This window comes from Saccopteryx leptura, chromosome X (genome assembly GCF_036850995.1).
Source record: "Saccopteryx leptura isolate mSacLep1 chromosome X, mSacLep1_pri_phased_curated, whole genome shotgun sequence".
NCBI lineage: Eukaryota > Metazoa > Chordata > Mammalia > Chiroptera > Emballonuridae > Saccopteryx > Saccopteryx leptura.
In genome coordinates, this window is record NC_089516.1 from 98665088 (window position 1) to 98682279 (window position 17192).

Consider the following 17192-nt stretch of genomic DNA (forward strand, 5'->3'; position numbering starts at 1 on the left):
AATCTGGGCATATGAACAATCCCCACCGAAGGCATAGACCATAAATCAAAGAAGCAAATTATTAGGTGGAGAGCAATAAATTAACAAAGGCAATTTGCTAGTGATAAGAATAAAGATCATATTTGTTAAACAATACTACACATTCCAGCAGGTCCTGCTAAGGTAATATTGATCATTTTAATTAATGGACTGCTATTTCTTCCTTCCAATCACATGCCACTGGACACAGATATGTAAAACAACCTGCAAGCCCAACTCAATGAAAAATATACCAAATTATCTGTTTGTATTTGACCATACCAGAAACCAATAGATTAACCCTGTGCAATAGCCAGGCCAATCCAGGCAAGTAGACAGCATTTCCAGTAAATTCAAGAGTGATGATAATCCAGCAGCAAGCATCCAAGGTACAATTACCACCTGGTGGGCTGGAGGGCAGTGTCCTGCTGAGTCAAGAGGCTTGAATCAAGTCCCATTTTTGCCCCCAACTGACGTTGTAACCTTGTATAACTTCCCTCCCTTCTCTCAGCTGCAGTCCTTTTCATCAATACAAAAAAGTAAGTTGGATTAAGTGCTCTTTAGGGTTCCTTTCAGCTCTAGAGTTACATGTATTTACTGTGTTTTTATTTCTTACAAATGGATCATGTACAAATGGCAAAATTACAGAGGGAAATAAGCTTCATCTTAAACATTTTCAGTTAGTTGCCTTAATTATTCAATACTGGCTGCCTAGAACACTGTGTTGAGAAATCTGAGGCTAAGTCCAAGCTCAGAAGGAAAAAATGCTAATGACAAAAGAACTGGTGGGAGGAAAAACAAGATGGCCTCAAAGTAGATGGACTTTCCAACTCCCACATCCCAGAACCAAAGTGGATTACAACTTAATTTTGAGAACAGTCATCTTGAAAAACCAACTTTTAACTAAACTAAGAGGAGTCTATAGCCAAGGACCACCAAAGAAGTAACACTGAGACTGGTAGGAAAGGTAAAGATGCAGAAGGGGCTGCCCCACTCCCAGGAACAAGCAGCAGCCCAGAGGGACTCTTATGGTAGGGAGGGTTTCCTGGTGCGTTATGGGTCCTCAGCCCAGAACCAGAGTCCCAGTCTAGAGCCCTGGAGCCTGGAAGGGGAAAACATACTGTATTTGGCTTAGAAAGGGGCCTAGATACTGTTTGAGAGGAGAAAGAACTCTCAGACACAAGCTCCATATTAAAGGAACTGCACAGAGAGCCTCGCTCACAGCCACTTGCCTGAGGCTCCAGTATCAGGGAGCACTGGGAGGACTGGAGTCACCATAAGAGAGTGTGGTCTCAGATGCACAGGGGGAGATACTTTGAGGGATGGACACCCTAACCCCTGGGCTGAATCACTCCCCAAATCTAAAGTGAACATTTTTCCTCGGAGCAGCAACACCAGCAAAGGGAAGAAATTGTCCCATTCACTGGAGGCTCTCCTGCTCCAGTTAGAACAAAGAGGTGGTTAGAGCCAGGCAGCACATTGGGGACACAAGTAGTGAGTACTGAGGTCTGAGATACACTGCCCCCCTACTGCTAAGTGCTTACCGGAGGGGGATGGTGAGCAGGCCAGTGGCAGTAGGGCACAGCTGCAGGAGCCAGGGCAGTTTGAGAGAGGGAGCACGGGCTTGCCCACAGAGGCAGAGGCCACAGAAGCCACTGCGGAGGTCAGAGCAAGTGCGCAAGCCCGCCTGCAGCATGAGCCCAAGCAACTGTGGAGGCAGTCCGAGAGGGCACATGCGTGCCCACCCATGGAAGTGGAGACTGCAGCAGCCGCTGTGGAGGTCAGAGCGAGCATACAAGCCCACCTGCGGTGTGAGCCTGGGTGACTGCGGAGGCAGTTCAAATGGGTGTGTGTGGGCCTGTCCATGGAGGTGGGGTGTGGCAGCTGCTGCAGAGGTCCAAGCTCGTGTGCAATCCTGCCTGCAGCATGGGCCTGTCCTTGGAGGTGGAGGGGGCCCGGATGACAGTGGAGGCAGTCTGAGTGGCTGCCCTCCGACCCACCCACAAAGGCAGAGGCCATGGCAGCAGCTGTGGAGGTCTGAGCTCACACACAATCCCACCCGTGGCATGAGCCTGCCCTTGGCGGAAGCTGGAGCCTTTGCAACCTTGGAGGCAGTGCGAGCAGGCATGTACAGGCCTGCTAGGGGCGATGGAAGCCACAGTGGCTGCAGAGGAGGCTGGCTCCAGCTGCGCTCCAGCCCAAATGCCCCATGCAGCAACAGCAGTGGTGGGGGGTGGGCAGACAGACCACACATCACAGAGGCCACACCCACTGGACCCATGTGACCAAACCCTTCTGAGTGCTGAAAAAGAAGAAGAAAACAAAACAAAATAAAATAAATAAAAAATATGGATAGAATGACATCTGAGGCTAAGGGGCAAGCCATATACAATACCGTACCTAGCCACTGAATTATAGTACTGAGTCCAACAAGTAGCCAGCAATAAGAGGCAGCAGAAAAAGGATGTCAGGGGAAATTGAACTTTTAAAGGAACTTCTCCGAGGCTAAGTGTAGATAAAAGCTAGCCTAGGAATGCAGCTGATATTTACAACAGCACCTGAGCCCAGCAGAGGTAGCCACAAGATCTGGATCACCTGTAGCTCCATAAAGGTTGATAACAGCCAGTCATAGGCAGTGATCCCCACCGGATCTGTGTGAGACTCCGGCCAGGGAGGTCCAGGCAGGCACATCCAATGGCTAGATGCAAAGAGCATCAGGTCAGGATCTAACCCTTGTTAGAGCGGTAGCTGAAAAAAGGGGTCCTCACACATGATGCAGCAAAGACATAGAAAACGCCAATACAAATAGCAAAAAGAATAGTGATAACAGGCCCTGGCCGGTTGGCTCAGCGGTAGAGCGTCGGCCTAGCGTGCGGAGGACCCGGGTTCGATTCCCGGCCAGGGCACACAGGAGAAGCGCCCATTTGCTTCTCCACCCCTCCGCCGCGCTTTCCTCTCTGTCTCTCTCTTCCCCTCCCGCAGCCAAGGCTCCATTGGAGCAAAGATGGCCCGGGCGCTGGGGATGGCTCCTTGGCCTCTGCCTCAGGCGCTAGAGTGGCTCTGGTCGCAATATGGCGACGCCCAGGATGGGCAGAGCATCGCCCCCTGGTGGGCAGAGCATCGCCCCTGGTGGGCGTGCCGGGTGGATCCCGGTCGGGCGCATGCGGGAGTCTGTCTGACTGTCTCTCCCCGTTTCCAGCTTCAGAAATGAAAAAAAAAAAAAAACAAGGAAGAATAGTGATAACAGATAAGTAGTCCACAGCAGATTACAAACAACAGCTGATGCAAACCCAAGAATACCTAGAAACAACACAACTGAAAATTGGAGGCAGACAAAACCAAACCTAGACTCAGCTAGGTACACCAAAAAACACACCCAAAGGAAGAGTGTATACACAGACAAAGAAATGTAATCCAAATGAATAAACAAGAGAAATCCCCAGAAAAAGAACTGATTGAGATGGAAATAACCAAATTACCAGATGCAGAGTTTAAAATAATGATTGTTAGGATGCTCAATGATTTTTAAAAGACAATGGATGGACATAATGAACACCTAAATAAAGAGATTATAAGCATCATAAAGGACATTAAAATCATAAAAAATAACCAGTCAGAAGTGACAAATAACAATATCAGAAATGAAGAATACACTAAAAGGAATTAAAAGCAGGCTGGATGAAGCAGAAGACAGAATCAGCGACTTTAGAAAACAAGATAAACAGAAACATGGAAGCAGAGCAGCAAAAAGAAAAGAGGCTCAAAAAGTCTGAGGAAACTCTAAGAGAGCTCTGTGACAACATGAAGAGAAATAGTATCCACATCATAGGGGATCTGAAGGAGAAGAGAAAGAACAAAAGATAGAGAACCTGATTGAAGAAATCATAGCTGAAAAATTCCCTAAACTGATGCAGAAAAAAGTCACACAAGTTCAGAAAGCACAGAGAATCCCACTAAAGAGGCACCCAAAGAGACCTACATTGAGACACATCACAATTACAATACCAAAGCTAAGAAATAAAGAATACTAGGCCCTGGCTGGTTGGTTCAGTGGTAGAGCGTCGGCCTGGCGTGCGGTGGACCCGGGTTCGATTCCCGGCCAGGGCACATAGGAGAAGCGCCCATTTGCTTCTCCACTCCTCCCCCCTCCTTCCTCTCTGTCTCTCTCTTCCCCTCCCGCAGCCAAGGCTCCATTGGAGCAAAGATGGCCCGGGCGCTGGAGATGGCTCCTTGGCCTCTGCCCCAGGCGCTAGAGTGGCTCTGGTCACAGCAGAGCGACGCCCCGGAGGGGCAGAGCATCGCCCCCTGGTGGGCGTGCAGGGTGGATCCCGGTCGGGCGCATGCGGGAGTCTGTCTGTCTCTCCCCGTTTCCAGCTTCAGAAAAATACAAAAAAAAAGAATACTAAAAACTGCAAGAGAAAAGCAGTCAATGACCTACAAAGGAGGCCGCATAAGGATGACACCTGACTTCTTAACAGAAACACTTGAGGCCAGAAAGAAATGGCAAGAAATATTCAAAGCAAAGCAGTACAAGATCCTACCACCAAAACTGCTTTATCCATCAAGGCTATCATTTAAAATTGAAGGAGAAATAAAAAGCTTACCAGAGGGAAAATAAAGCACTCAATGAATTTATCACAACCAAACAAATGCTGAAAGAAATGTTAAGGGGCCTGTTGTAAACAAAACAAAGTGGGGGGGAAATCTAGTGAAAGAGGAATGTAGATTTAAAGAATAAAATGGCAATAAACAACTACATATCAATAATAACCTTAAATGTAAATGGATTAAATGCCCCAATGAAAAGACATAGGGTAGCTGTGTGGATAATAAAACAAGACCCATACATATGCTGTCTACAAGAGACACACCTCAAAACAAAAGATACACATAGACTGAAAGTAAAAGGTTGAAAAAAATATTTCATGCAAATGGAAATTAAAAAAAAGCTGGGGTAGCAATACTTATATCTGACAAAATAGACTTTAAAACAAAGGCTATAGTAAGGGATAAAGAAGGTCACCACCTAATGATTAAAGGAGAAATCCAACAGGAAGATATAACCATTATAAATATCTATGGACCTAACAAAGGAGCACTTAAATATATAAAGCAGACTTTGATGGACATAAATGGCAAGATCAACAGCAATACTATAATAGTAGGAGATTTCAATACCCCACTAACATCACTGGATAGATCCTCAAGAAAGAAAATTAACAAAGAAACAGCAGATTTAAGGGACACACTAGATCAACTCAATTTAATAGATATCTTCAGAACCTTTCACCCTAAAGCAGCAGAATATACTTTCTTTTCAAGTGCTCATGGTACATTCTCTAGGATAGACCACATGTTAGGGCACAAAAGTGGTCTTAACAAATTTAAGAAGATTGAAATCATATCAAGCACCTTCTCTGATCACAATGGCATGAAACTAGAAATCAACTACAATAGAAAAACTAAAAAAACACTCAAACGCTTGGAAACTAAATAACATGTTATAAAATAATGAATGGGTTAACAATGAGATCAAAAAAGAAATAAAAAAAGTTCCTAGAAATGAATGATAATGAGCATACCACAACTCAAAATTTATGGGACACAGCAAAAGCAGTATTGAGAGGGAAGTTCATAGCATTACAGGCATACCTTAAGAAGCTAGAAAAAGCTCAAATAAACAACTTAACCCTGCATCTAAAAGAACTAGAATAAGAACAGCAAGTAAAGCCCAGAGGAAGTAGAAGGAAGGAAATAATAAAGATCAGAGTGGAAATAAATGACACAGACGCTATAAAAACAATACAGAGAATCAATGAAACTAAGCACTGTTTCTTTGAAAAAGTAAAGAAGATTGATGAACCTTTAACCAGACATATCAAGAAAAAAAGAGAGAGGACTCAAATAAATAAAATTAGAAATGAGAAGTAACAACTGACACAGCAGAAATACAAAGGATTGGAAGAAAATACTATGAAGAACTGTATGCCAAAAAATTAGAAAACCTAGGTGAAATGAAAAAATTCCTTAAAACATATTATCTTTCAAAAATTAATCTGGAAGAATTAGAAAACCTAAACAGACCAATTACAACCAATGAGATTGAAACAGTTATCAATAACTCCCAAAAACAAAAGCACTGGGCCAGATGGCTTCACAGGTGAATTCTACCAAACATTCAAAGAAGAACTAACTTCTATCCTTCTCAAGCTATTTCAAAAAATTCAATAGGAGGGAAGACTTTCATAAGGTATGCATAATTTTGATTCCAAAACCAGGCAAAGGCAACACAAAGAAAGAAAACTATAGGCCGATATCCCTGATGAATTTAGATGCTAAAATCCTCAACAAAATATTAGCCAACCGGATCCAGCAATACATGAAAACGATCATACATCATGATCAACTGGGATTTATTCTCGAGAGGCAAGGCTGGTACAATATTTGCAAATCAATCAATGTAATTCATGACATAAAAGGAAGGAGGAAAACCACATGATAATATCAATAGATGCAGAAAAAGCATTTGATAAAATCCAGCATCCATTTATGATCAAAACTCTCAGCAAAGTGGGAATGCACGGAACATACTTCAATATGATAAAGGCCATCTATGGCAAACCCACAGCCAACATCATACTCAATGGGCAAAAATTAAAAACAATTCCCTTAAGATCAGGAACAAGGCATGGGTGCCCCCTTTCACCACACTTATTCAATATAGTTCTGGAAGTCCTAGCCACAGCAATCAGACAAGAAGAAGACATAAAAGGTATCCAAATTGGAGAAGTAAAACTATTATTATTTGCTGATGATATGATACTGTACATAGAAAATTGTAAAGCCTCAGTCAAAAAACTATTGGACCTGATAAATGAATTTGGCAAGGTGGCAGGATATAAAATTAATATTCAGAAATCAGAGGCATTTTTATACAACAATGCACTCTCTGAAAGAGAACTTAAGAAAACAATCCCCTTCACTATTGTAACAAAAAAAATAATAAAGTACCTATCAGTAAATTTAACCAAGGAGTTTAAAGACTTGTACTCAGAAAATTATAAAACATTGATAAAAGAAATCAAGAAAGATACAAACAAGTGGAAGCATATACAATGTTTATGGATAGGAAGAATAAACATCATTAAAATGTCTATATTACCCAAAGCATTTTATATATAAATTCAATGCAATACCAATTAAAATATCAATGACATAGTTCAAAGATATAGAACACATATTCCAAAAATTCATATGCAACCAAAAAAGAACATAAATAGCCTCAGCAATCTTGAAAAAGAAGAATAAAGTGGGTGGTGTCACACTTCCTGATATCAAGTTATACTACCAGGTCATTGTACTCAAAACAGCATGGTACTGGCATAAGAACAGGCATATAGATCAATGGAACAGAACAGAGAACCCAGAAATAAACCCACACCTTTATGGACAATTCATATTTGACAAAGGAGTTAATAGCATACAATGGAGAAAAGACAGTCTCTTTAACAAATGGTATTGGGAAAATTGGACAGCTACCTGCAAAAAAATAAAACTAGACCACAAACTTACACCATTCACAAAAGTAAAATCAAAATGGATAAAAGTCTTAAATGTAAGTCGGGAAACCATAAGCATCTTGGAAGAAAACATAGGCAATAAACCCTTCAATATCCCTCAGAGCAATATATTTGCCAATATATCTCTACGGGCAAGTGAAATAAAGGACAAAATAGACAAATGGCACTATATCAAACTAAAAAGCTTTTGCACAGCAAAAGACACCATAAAAACAAACAAACAAACAACTCAACCCACACAATGGGAGAACATATTTGCCAGTACATCTGATAAGGAGTTAATAACCAAAATTTATAAAGAACTTCTAAAATTCAACAGCAGGAAGGTAAACAACCCAATTAAAAATGAGCAAAAGAAATGAATAGACACTTTTCCAAGGAGGACATACAGATGGCCAATAGGCATATGAAAAAATGTTCAACATCACTAATCATTAGAGAAATGCAAATTAAGACCACAATGAGATACCACTTCACATGTGTCAGAATGACTCTTATTAACAAAACAACACATAATAAGTGCTGGAGAGGGTGCAAAGAAAAGGGAACCCTCCTGCACTGCTGGTGGGAATGCAGACTGGTGCAGCCATTGTGAAAAACAGTATGGAGATTCCTCAAAAAATTAAAAATGGAACTGCCTTTTGACCCAGCTATCCCACTTTTAGGAATATATCCCAAGAATGCCACATCACTGATTCAAAAGAAGAAATGCACCCCCAAGTTTATGGCAGCATTGTTTACAATAGCCAAGATCTAAAAACAGCCCAAATGTCCATCAGGGGACGAGTGGATTAAAAAGCAGTGGTACATATATATACAATGGAATACTATAGGGCCATGAAAAAGAAGGAAGTCTTACCTTTTGCGACAACATGGATGGACCTGGAAACTATTATGTTAAGTGAAATAAGCCAGGCAGAGAAAGAAAAATATCATATGACCTCACTCTTTTGAGGAATTCAATGAACAATGTGAACTGAGGAATGGAATTGAGACAGAAGAGGGATCAAAGGGACCAGAGGGAAAGAGGACAAAGGGAAAAGGGATGATAGGCTTTGATAATCCTGGAGAGAAGGGGGGAGGCATTTTAGGGAAGGGGCAAGGAGTGTGTTGAGGGGAATAGGGGGCAGGGGGGTGCATTCAGGGGCACACTAGAGTCTATGTAAACACAATAAATTAAAATCAATAAAAAAAAACAGAACAGGTGGTGAATGACTGGTTTCATGCCATTGGTTTACCATCCCAAACATAGATAACACTACTTGGGCAACTGGGTAATATTAATTACAATTCTCCATTTTAATCCATGGAACTGGAGTTAAGCATTTTTTCAAGTACTCCCAAAACTTCTTATCATGCTATATGGTCAGGTGTAATAAAACTAAATAATAATAATTCATATTATTTACTATATACAGACAAATATTGTAACTTTGGGAGCAAGAAAGGCAAATCCAGGAAAAGCCATAGCTAATCTTCAACTCAATGAGTTATATGATGAAGACCTGTCACTGTTTTTAATTCAGACAGATTAATAATCCTCTGCAGTGAATGCTATGGGATATAGATCAATAAACTATTAAATCACAAAGAAACATTTTTCAAATTAAGTAAACAAGCTCTTTTTTATATGAGAAATGTTCACGTAATATTGAACAATGGAAGGTGATTCTGTGCCATCTGTTGTGTATGTCTTAGAATGCCATACAGCAGGGGTCCCCAAACTACGGCCCGCGGGCCACATGCGGCCCCCTGAGGCCATTTATCCGGCCCCCACCGCACTTCCGGAAGGGGCACCTCTTTCATTGGTGGTCAGTGAGAGGAGCATAGTTCCCATTGAAATACTGGTCAGTTTGTTGATTTAAATTTACTTGTTCTTTATTTTAAATGTTATATTTGTTCCCGTTTTGTTTTTTTACTTTAAAATAAGATATGTGCAATGTGCATAGGGATTTGTTCATAGTTTTTTTTTATAGTCCGGCCCTCCAATGGTCTGAGGGATAGTGATCTGGCCCCCTGTGTAAAAAGTTTGGGGACCCCTGCCATACAGGGATACTGCTTTCACAGCTTACCTTAGTACAGCTAAAAGCACATCAAATAAATCAGACAGAAAAATAGAGGAAGTTAGTTCTATGGCTTGCTATTCCTTCTACTTTTTAGTGGAACCAATAAGAACTCAGGAATTGTGCATTTTGAAAACTTTCACATCTAAGAATATTTAATTATATCCCACCTTCCACATCAGAGAAAGACTGCTACTGAGCAGTGTTTACTAAGTATTTCTTTAATCTTCTCCCAGCCCTGACCATTTGCTGCTCAGTGGATAGAGCATTGGCCTGGTGTATGGATGTCTGGGATTGATTCTTGGTCAGGTCACAGAGAAGTGACCATCTGCTTCTCCCCCTCCCTTCACTGTTCTCCCTCTCTCTCTTCTCCTCCTACTGCCAGTGATTCAATTGGTTCAACAGTTACCCCAGGCACTGAGGATAGCTCCATTGGAGCACATCATCCTCAGGAGCTAAAAATAGCTTGGTACCCGAGCATTGGTCCCAGAAGGGGTTGCCAAGAAGACCCCAATAGGGGCACATGTGGGAGTCTGACTCACTATCCCCCCTCCTCTCACCTTAAAAAAAACCTTCCAAATTATAAAACATCATTAGCACAAATAATGGCCCTCTGTAAGGAGTTAGCCAGTTCTATTGCTAATCTTCTAACATTGTACTACTCTATATAGTAACTGCTAATCACATGTGGCTATTACATTCAAATTAATAAAATAAAATTTAAAATGCAGTTTCTCAGCCACACTAGCTACATTTCAGGGGCTCATAGTTACATATGGCTAAAGGTCACTTTATGGACATCACAGATATATAGAATTTTCATCACTATGGAAAGTTCTATTGGATGACACTGCTCCAGAGAGAGAGGACCTGTATTACAACTGGAGTGGGTAAGAGTTTCAAAATGGCTTAGCAAATGTTTCCATGAAGATTTGAGATCTGGAAGAAGTTTTAAAAATTAAAACTTATATTCTTTATTTTATAGATGAGGAAATAAAGGCTCAGAGAAGGTCACACAGCTAATTTATAGCAGAATCGGGGCTAGAATCCAGATTTCCTGATTCTGAAGCCCCTGCTCATCCCATGGTTCTGGTAATATATCCAGGATATTATTCTAGTTACTCTACTAGCTCAGAGTAAACTTCCACCAATATCTGCAGTTCTAATCCAGCAGCTAGATGTTCCCATCATCTTCCTTCAACACTGAATTGGGTTGGAGGTGGGGAGGAGTATGCAGTTATGCAAGTAAATACCTAGCTCCAGAATTAAGAGTAAACAATCCAAATGATGTATAAATATTTAACCAAAGTCATACATCTGGGCCCCAAAGAAGAGGGTTTGCTCTTGGCATTTACAATTAAAATAGATAAATCCCCTGACACGATGTTAATACTAACCTTTCTTGAGTATAAACGCATCCTAGGATACTCTGCATTGAGTGTAAATGTATAGGAAAAGATTATTCACTGGGTAACCAGCTCCTGGCGAAGTCACAGTGTTCTATTCTCAGAGCACATGGATGGAGACATTGCATCAGCAAAGGGTTTGTTGGGTCTTGTTTTCCATGGGTCAGGGGAAAGGAACTAATCTTATTTACAAAAATGATTAAGCTGTCTTCCAGACGTTTGGCTGTTGGGATGCATTTGGATGGGTCCAAGGCTGGATTAAAAACCTCCTGTGGAAGTTTTAGGATGGTATATTTTCATTGGCTACCATTCCCTTGACTACCCCAAACCAGATGCTGGAGTTACAAAAATGGCTAGGCCCCAGTTCACTACTTCTCAAAGGACTCATATTGCTTTCAAAACAGGGTACCTCTTCAAGGAAGTCCTGAAATGGGAAGTGCAAGGAAAAGCCAACTTGTGTTAACAATAGGGGTTAGTCCTCTAAGCCTCAGGTTCTTTTTGTGAGGTCCCATTTCACTTTCTCAGTTGGTGTCATTTCTCCATCAAGGCAGTCATGGCTGTTCCTTCCTAAGAGTATTGGAGGTAACAGGGACTTAATATGTAAGTTCTGTTTATATTTAAAAAGTAAGAATCTCAAGAGGGAATTTTAAAATCAAATATATTATTCACTAATGATAGAAATTTGAGGGTAAATGAGTAAGTAGGTGTAGATTAAGAAAACACATTTTGAGAATGAAGGAGAGTTCTATTGGACTCTGAAATCTCATTATTTCTGATGTGGCCATTCTCCAAGGCTAACTCTGTAGTTGACTGGCTGTCTTATTCAACTAATGTGAGACAAAGAAACAGAAAGGCAAAACTTCAAAAGGAAAAAAAAATCATATCGCTTCCATTTGCCCCAAAAAGGGCCAGAAAAGGGATCAGATTCAAAACATGCTACCCCAAAATATGATACCTTGGCATAGTCAATATTTTATGCTGAAGGAGATTTAGAAGACAACAAAAGCAGGAAGGTCATTCTGACATTTTCCCACTCTTCTTTCCTGAAACAAGTCATAAAACCCTCTTGTGAGAGGTGCCATCCCTGTATGTGAAGAAAGGAAGATCCTTGTCTCTGAAGACCAAGGAAGACTGAGAGGAATCTGAACAAAAGAGTCTTGCTAAATTTCCCCCTGTCTACTACACTGACCTCATATTTCTTAACTTCTCCTGTTTCTCCATGACTGCCCACTTTTTATCAAACATTGCATCAAAATACACAAGTCTTATCGTTTCTTTGGTTATTCGTTTTCTTAAGACACCTTCCTTGTCATGTAAAACTAATATTAAGTACATTTGTATGCTTTACCTCTGTTAGTCTGTTAGTTTAATATTCAGACCTAGATAGTAACCCTAAAAGGGTCAAGGAAACCTTTCTCCTCCCCAATAAGAGTCAATCACAGATAGGTAGTTAAGCTACTATATTTGCTCCTACTAATTCACAGTGAGGGGCCTTATCTGACCTCTAGCTTTAAAGACAACTTTGTCTTTACAAAGACTGTCTTTTGAAAGCATCAACTTATTATCTAACAAGTTAAATAAACTACCATCAAAAACTTTTAGTTATAGAGGTAGAAGATATTGGAATCTACATTTTATAAACACTCTGATACTTCAGTAGCTACTTGATTGAAAATATGAGTGAGTGACTATAGCCAATGTTTACTAAGTCCAGGAAGATTTATAAGAACAATACAACCACCATTAATGTTAGACTCTAGTAGGTAAATAAGATTTAGGAAACAGAAGCAGTTCCACCACCTAACATCAAGCCAAAACCCTAGACAAGTCAGGGACTAAATCCATAGAAAATCTACAAGAAAAGAGAAATGAAATTCACCGAATGAGGTTCTCAAATGAGATTTCTGCATCACGCTTCATAGAGCAGTGATTCTGTTTTAGCTGTACATTAGAATCATCCATGTTCCACCCTGGAGAGTCTGATTTAATAGATCTGGAGTTGGCCCTAGGCATTAGTGCTTTAAAACGTTTCCCAAGAAATTCTGATGTGCAGTCAGGGTTGAAAAGTACTGTTCTAGAATTCAAGGTACTGCTTCAAGTTCTCATTAATCTGAGACATCAAGAATAGCTTAAGGCAGTAGTTCTGTGAGGTTCAAAAAAGTTCTTGAGACCTATCCTTATACTTCCTAATTAAAATTTTTAGGAATCTACAATTTTACAAGCTTTCCAGATCATTCTTATGTGGCTAGCCTGGCAAGCCCCTATTGGATGAAATTAATTTGAGAATTACTGGGTTAAGTCATCTGTATTTCTGTGACGGTACAGAGCAGTAGCTTTCAACCCTGGATGCTCAGATGCTTGAATGTCACCTCCAGAGAATCTAATTTACTTGATCTGGGGAGGAAGCCTGGTACCAATATATATATTTTTAATCTCCCAGTAATTTGTATGCAATCACATGAAGGAACCAGAAGCTTGAAGAAAGAGTGGCAAGAAATAAAATAAAATAGCCTATGGACATGTAATTTCATGCCCATGGCAGATATCAGTAATGTATTCTGGCATTCTTTCCTGCAGTGTGCATATGTGGCCTCATAAGTCTTCTTACTCTACTGTTCTACGCAGTCACTTCCATGCATGGCATGGGCAGGCAACTACTGTTTGCTATATTCATCTTAGATCCTGCTTGGCAGAAATCTAATAACCTCTGGAGAGCTTTTCCTGTTTTTTGTTTCTGGGTATAGTACTTAAGTGTCCAGATTGTTTCTCGGGACACTGTTTTGAAGCAGGAGAAGTGGAAACCAGAGGTGGGTGCAATAGTGAGATCCATCATCTAGCCACCTGTACCACCTAGTGAAGCACTTTCCATCCCATCTTCTGCTGAAAGTAGAAAGCTTTATACAGAGTAATTTATCTATTCATATTGGGTTAATGGGTAGCCTCTGTATGACCCTCTAATGTTAAGGGTACAGAAAAGGCCAAGTATAAAGGGAGTTCATTCTATATTTTCAGTCAAGATGAGAATTCTTGTTTGTACACCCCAATCTACTCTCCATAAACATTCTACTTGTGGATGGTTGTCTTATCACAGGACTCAGAGCCAGCACACTGAAACTTTCTTCCAAGCTATGGTATGCGGGAGAGCACTTGAGCCTCAGAGTGAAACTCTTCTCTTGCTGTGCTGCTTCCTGCTTTGGAGAAGATTGGCCAAGTGGGCCAGAAGTTTCAGCAGTTTCTTCTGTAGCTGATAATTAATGTGTATGTGAGGAGAGAAGAAATAACACTTTTTTTTCTTCTATGGAAAGGCTTCTTTCCCTGGGGCCTGTTGTTTCAACAAATGTAGAACAAAGAACAGCAGGAAGACAGAGCTTTTCCCCTTGGTAACCTGCAATAAAGCACCTTTAAAAGCAATAGATCATAATTCTCATTAGGACTGGAGAGGTAAGTGCACACTAAGCATGCCAAGGATCCGGAGTCTATAAATGAAGAAAGCTCTGTGGGAGGCAAGTAGCCTGGAATTAATGGGAAAAAAGAGGGGTTGTGGAGTCAAAATATGTTGAGTGGTTCTACCACTTATTTGCTGTGTGACTCTGAGAAAATTACTTAACATCTCTTAGCCTCAATTCTCTCACCTACAAAATTGGGATTATAACCATATCTTTCTTGTAACTTAGTGGAAAGATTAAATTAGATAAGGATAGCTTTCTAGAAAGCCTCTTAGAACAGATCAGTGATTGGCACACACTGGCACTCAATGAAGAGTAGCAAGTGTTATTATTTGATTAGGTCACTACACTGCTTAGACACCCAATTCAATATCCATATTAGCTTTTCTTAAGGGATGTTTCCTGAGCAATCAACATCAGAATGACATGAAAGAACTTGCTAAAATGCAGATTCCTAGGTGACATTGTAGATCTAAAGATTCAGAATTGGGCTTGGATTTTGGAATAAACAATTTTATAGTAAACACTTTCGGTAATTCTGTTTCATATTTAAGTTTAAGAACTACTGATCTACATAATAAGACCAATTATATGCAGCTTGTTTGACTCATAACATTGAAATTAATTTATATGGGGAAGATTGTGCACAAGGGTTTCAGGCAAATAACGTTATAAACTTTTGAAATGGTATCAACTAACATCATTAAATGATAGAAAAATAAATAAAGTAAATTTCAGGGTTCCAGGTTGAGGGAAAATACTGAAATATAGGGAACTTTCTCTGCATTCATTATTTACCTCTTTATCTATATGTGGCATTGAAATAGAGATGACATCAGAGAAATAGCGGAATAAGAGATATACTTGATCTTTCCCCTTAAAATTTCAACAAATCAAACAGCTATAATGCAGTGAAGAAACCCCAGCTGAGCTAGCAGGTGCTTCTGAAAGATCCATGAACCCAATTGACTAAAGGCTTATATCAAGAAAAAGAGAGAGACCAAGGAAACAACCAAGCATCACATTTGAAAGAACTAGGAAAAAAAATAAAAGCAACCCAAATTCAGCAGAAGAAAGAAAATAGTAAAAATTAGGGAAGAACTAAATGAAATAGAAAACAAAAAGTATTGAAAAAATTAATACAACAAGCCTGACCAGATGGTGGCATAGTGGATGGAGCATCAGACTGGGATGTGGAGGGCCCAGGTTCAAAATCCCAAGGTTGCCAGCTTGAGTGTGGGCTCATCTGGTTTGAGCAAGACTCACCAGCTTGAGCCCAAGGTCGCTGGCTTGAGCAAAGGGTCACTCGGTCTGCTGTAGCCTCCTGGTCAAGGCACATATGAGAAAGCAATCAATGAATAACTAAGGTACCACAATGAAGTATTGATTCTTCTCATCTCTTTCCCTTCCTGTCTGTCTGTCCCTATCTGTCTTTCTCTCCGTCTCTATCATACAAAAAATAATAATACAACAAGGAACAGGTTCTTTGAAAAGATCAATAAGATCGACAAACCTCTGGCTAGACTCACTAAGGAAAAAAGAGAAAGGACTCATATATACAAAATCTGAAATGAAGAGGAGAATTTACCACAGATATCATAGATATACGAAGGAACATACTAGAATACTATAAAAGATTACATCCCACCAAATTCAACAATCTAGAAGAAATGGATAAATTCTTAAAACTCTACAATCTTCCTAGACTGAGTCACAAAGAAGTGGAAAACCAAAATAGACCTATAAACACAAAGAAAATGGAAACAACTATCAAAAACATCCCCCCAAATAAAAGTCCAGGACCAGATGGCTACACTAGTGAATTCCATGAAATACTGAAAGAAGATGTGGTACTTATCTTTTTCAGTCTTCCAAAAAATTGAAGAAAAATTGATACTTCCTAACACATTTTAAGAGGCCAACATAACCTTGATAATAAAACCTGGCAAGGACAATACAAAACTAAAGAAAACTATAGACTAATATCTCTAATGACTACAGATGCAAGAATCATAAACAAAGTACTAGAAAATCACATACAATGATACAGTAAAAAAAATAGCACATCATGATCTAGTGGGATTCAATCTAGGACAAGAATGGTTCAAGATATGCATATCAATCAACATAATACACCACATCAACAAAACAAAGAACAAAAGTCATATAATCTTCTCAATAGATACAGAAAAAGCATTCAAAAAGAAAAATTCAATTAAATGTGTATAAATGGAAAGTACCTCAACATAACAAAGACCATGTATAACAAAACATCAGTCAATATCATACCAAATGGTGAAAAACTGAAAGTTTTTTCTCTAAAATCAAGAACAAAACCCAGATTTCCACTCTCTCCATTCTTATTCAACAAAGTACTGGAAGTCTTAGCCAGGGCAATCAGGCAAGAGATAGAAATCAGAGTCATCCACATTGGGAAATAAGAAGTAAATGTATCACTTTTTGCAAATGACATGATCCTGTGTATAGAAAACCCTAAGGACTCCACCAAAAAAAAAAAAAAAACTATTAAAAATAATAAGCTAATACAGTAAAGTGGCAAGATACAAAATCAATATACAAAAGTCTACTGCTTCACTATAAGCCAATAATGAAACATCAGAAAATAAATTGAAAAAACATAACAATTCCTTTTACAATCGCAACAACAACAACAAAAAG

The 17192-nt window shown here is 39.7% G+C and overlaps 1 protein-coding gene across 1 annotated transcript in view; it reads right to left on the bottom strand.

The window, feature by feature from the left end:
• COL4A6 (collagen type IV alpha 6 chain) overlaps positions 1-17192 on the bottom strand; it is a 423902-nt gene that overhangs the window by 128584 nt on the left and 278126 nt on the right. The window lies entirely within an intron of this gene.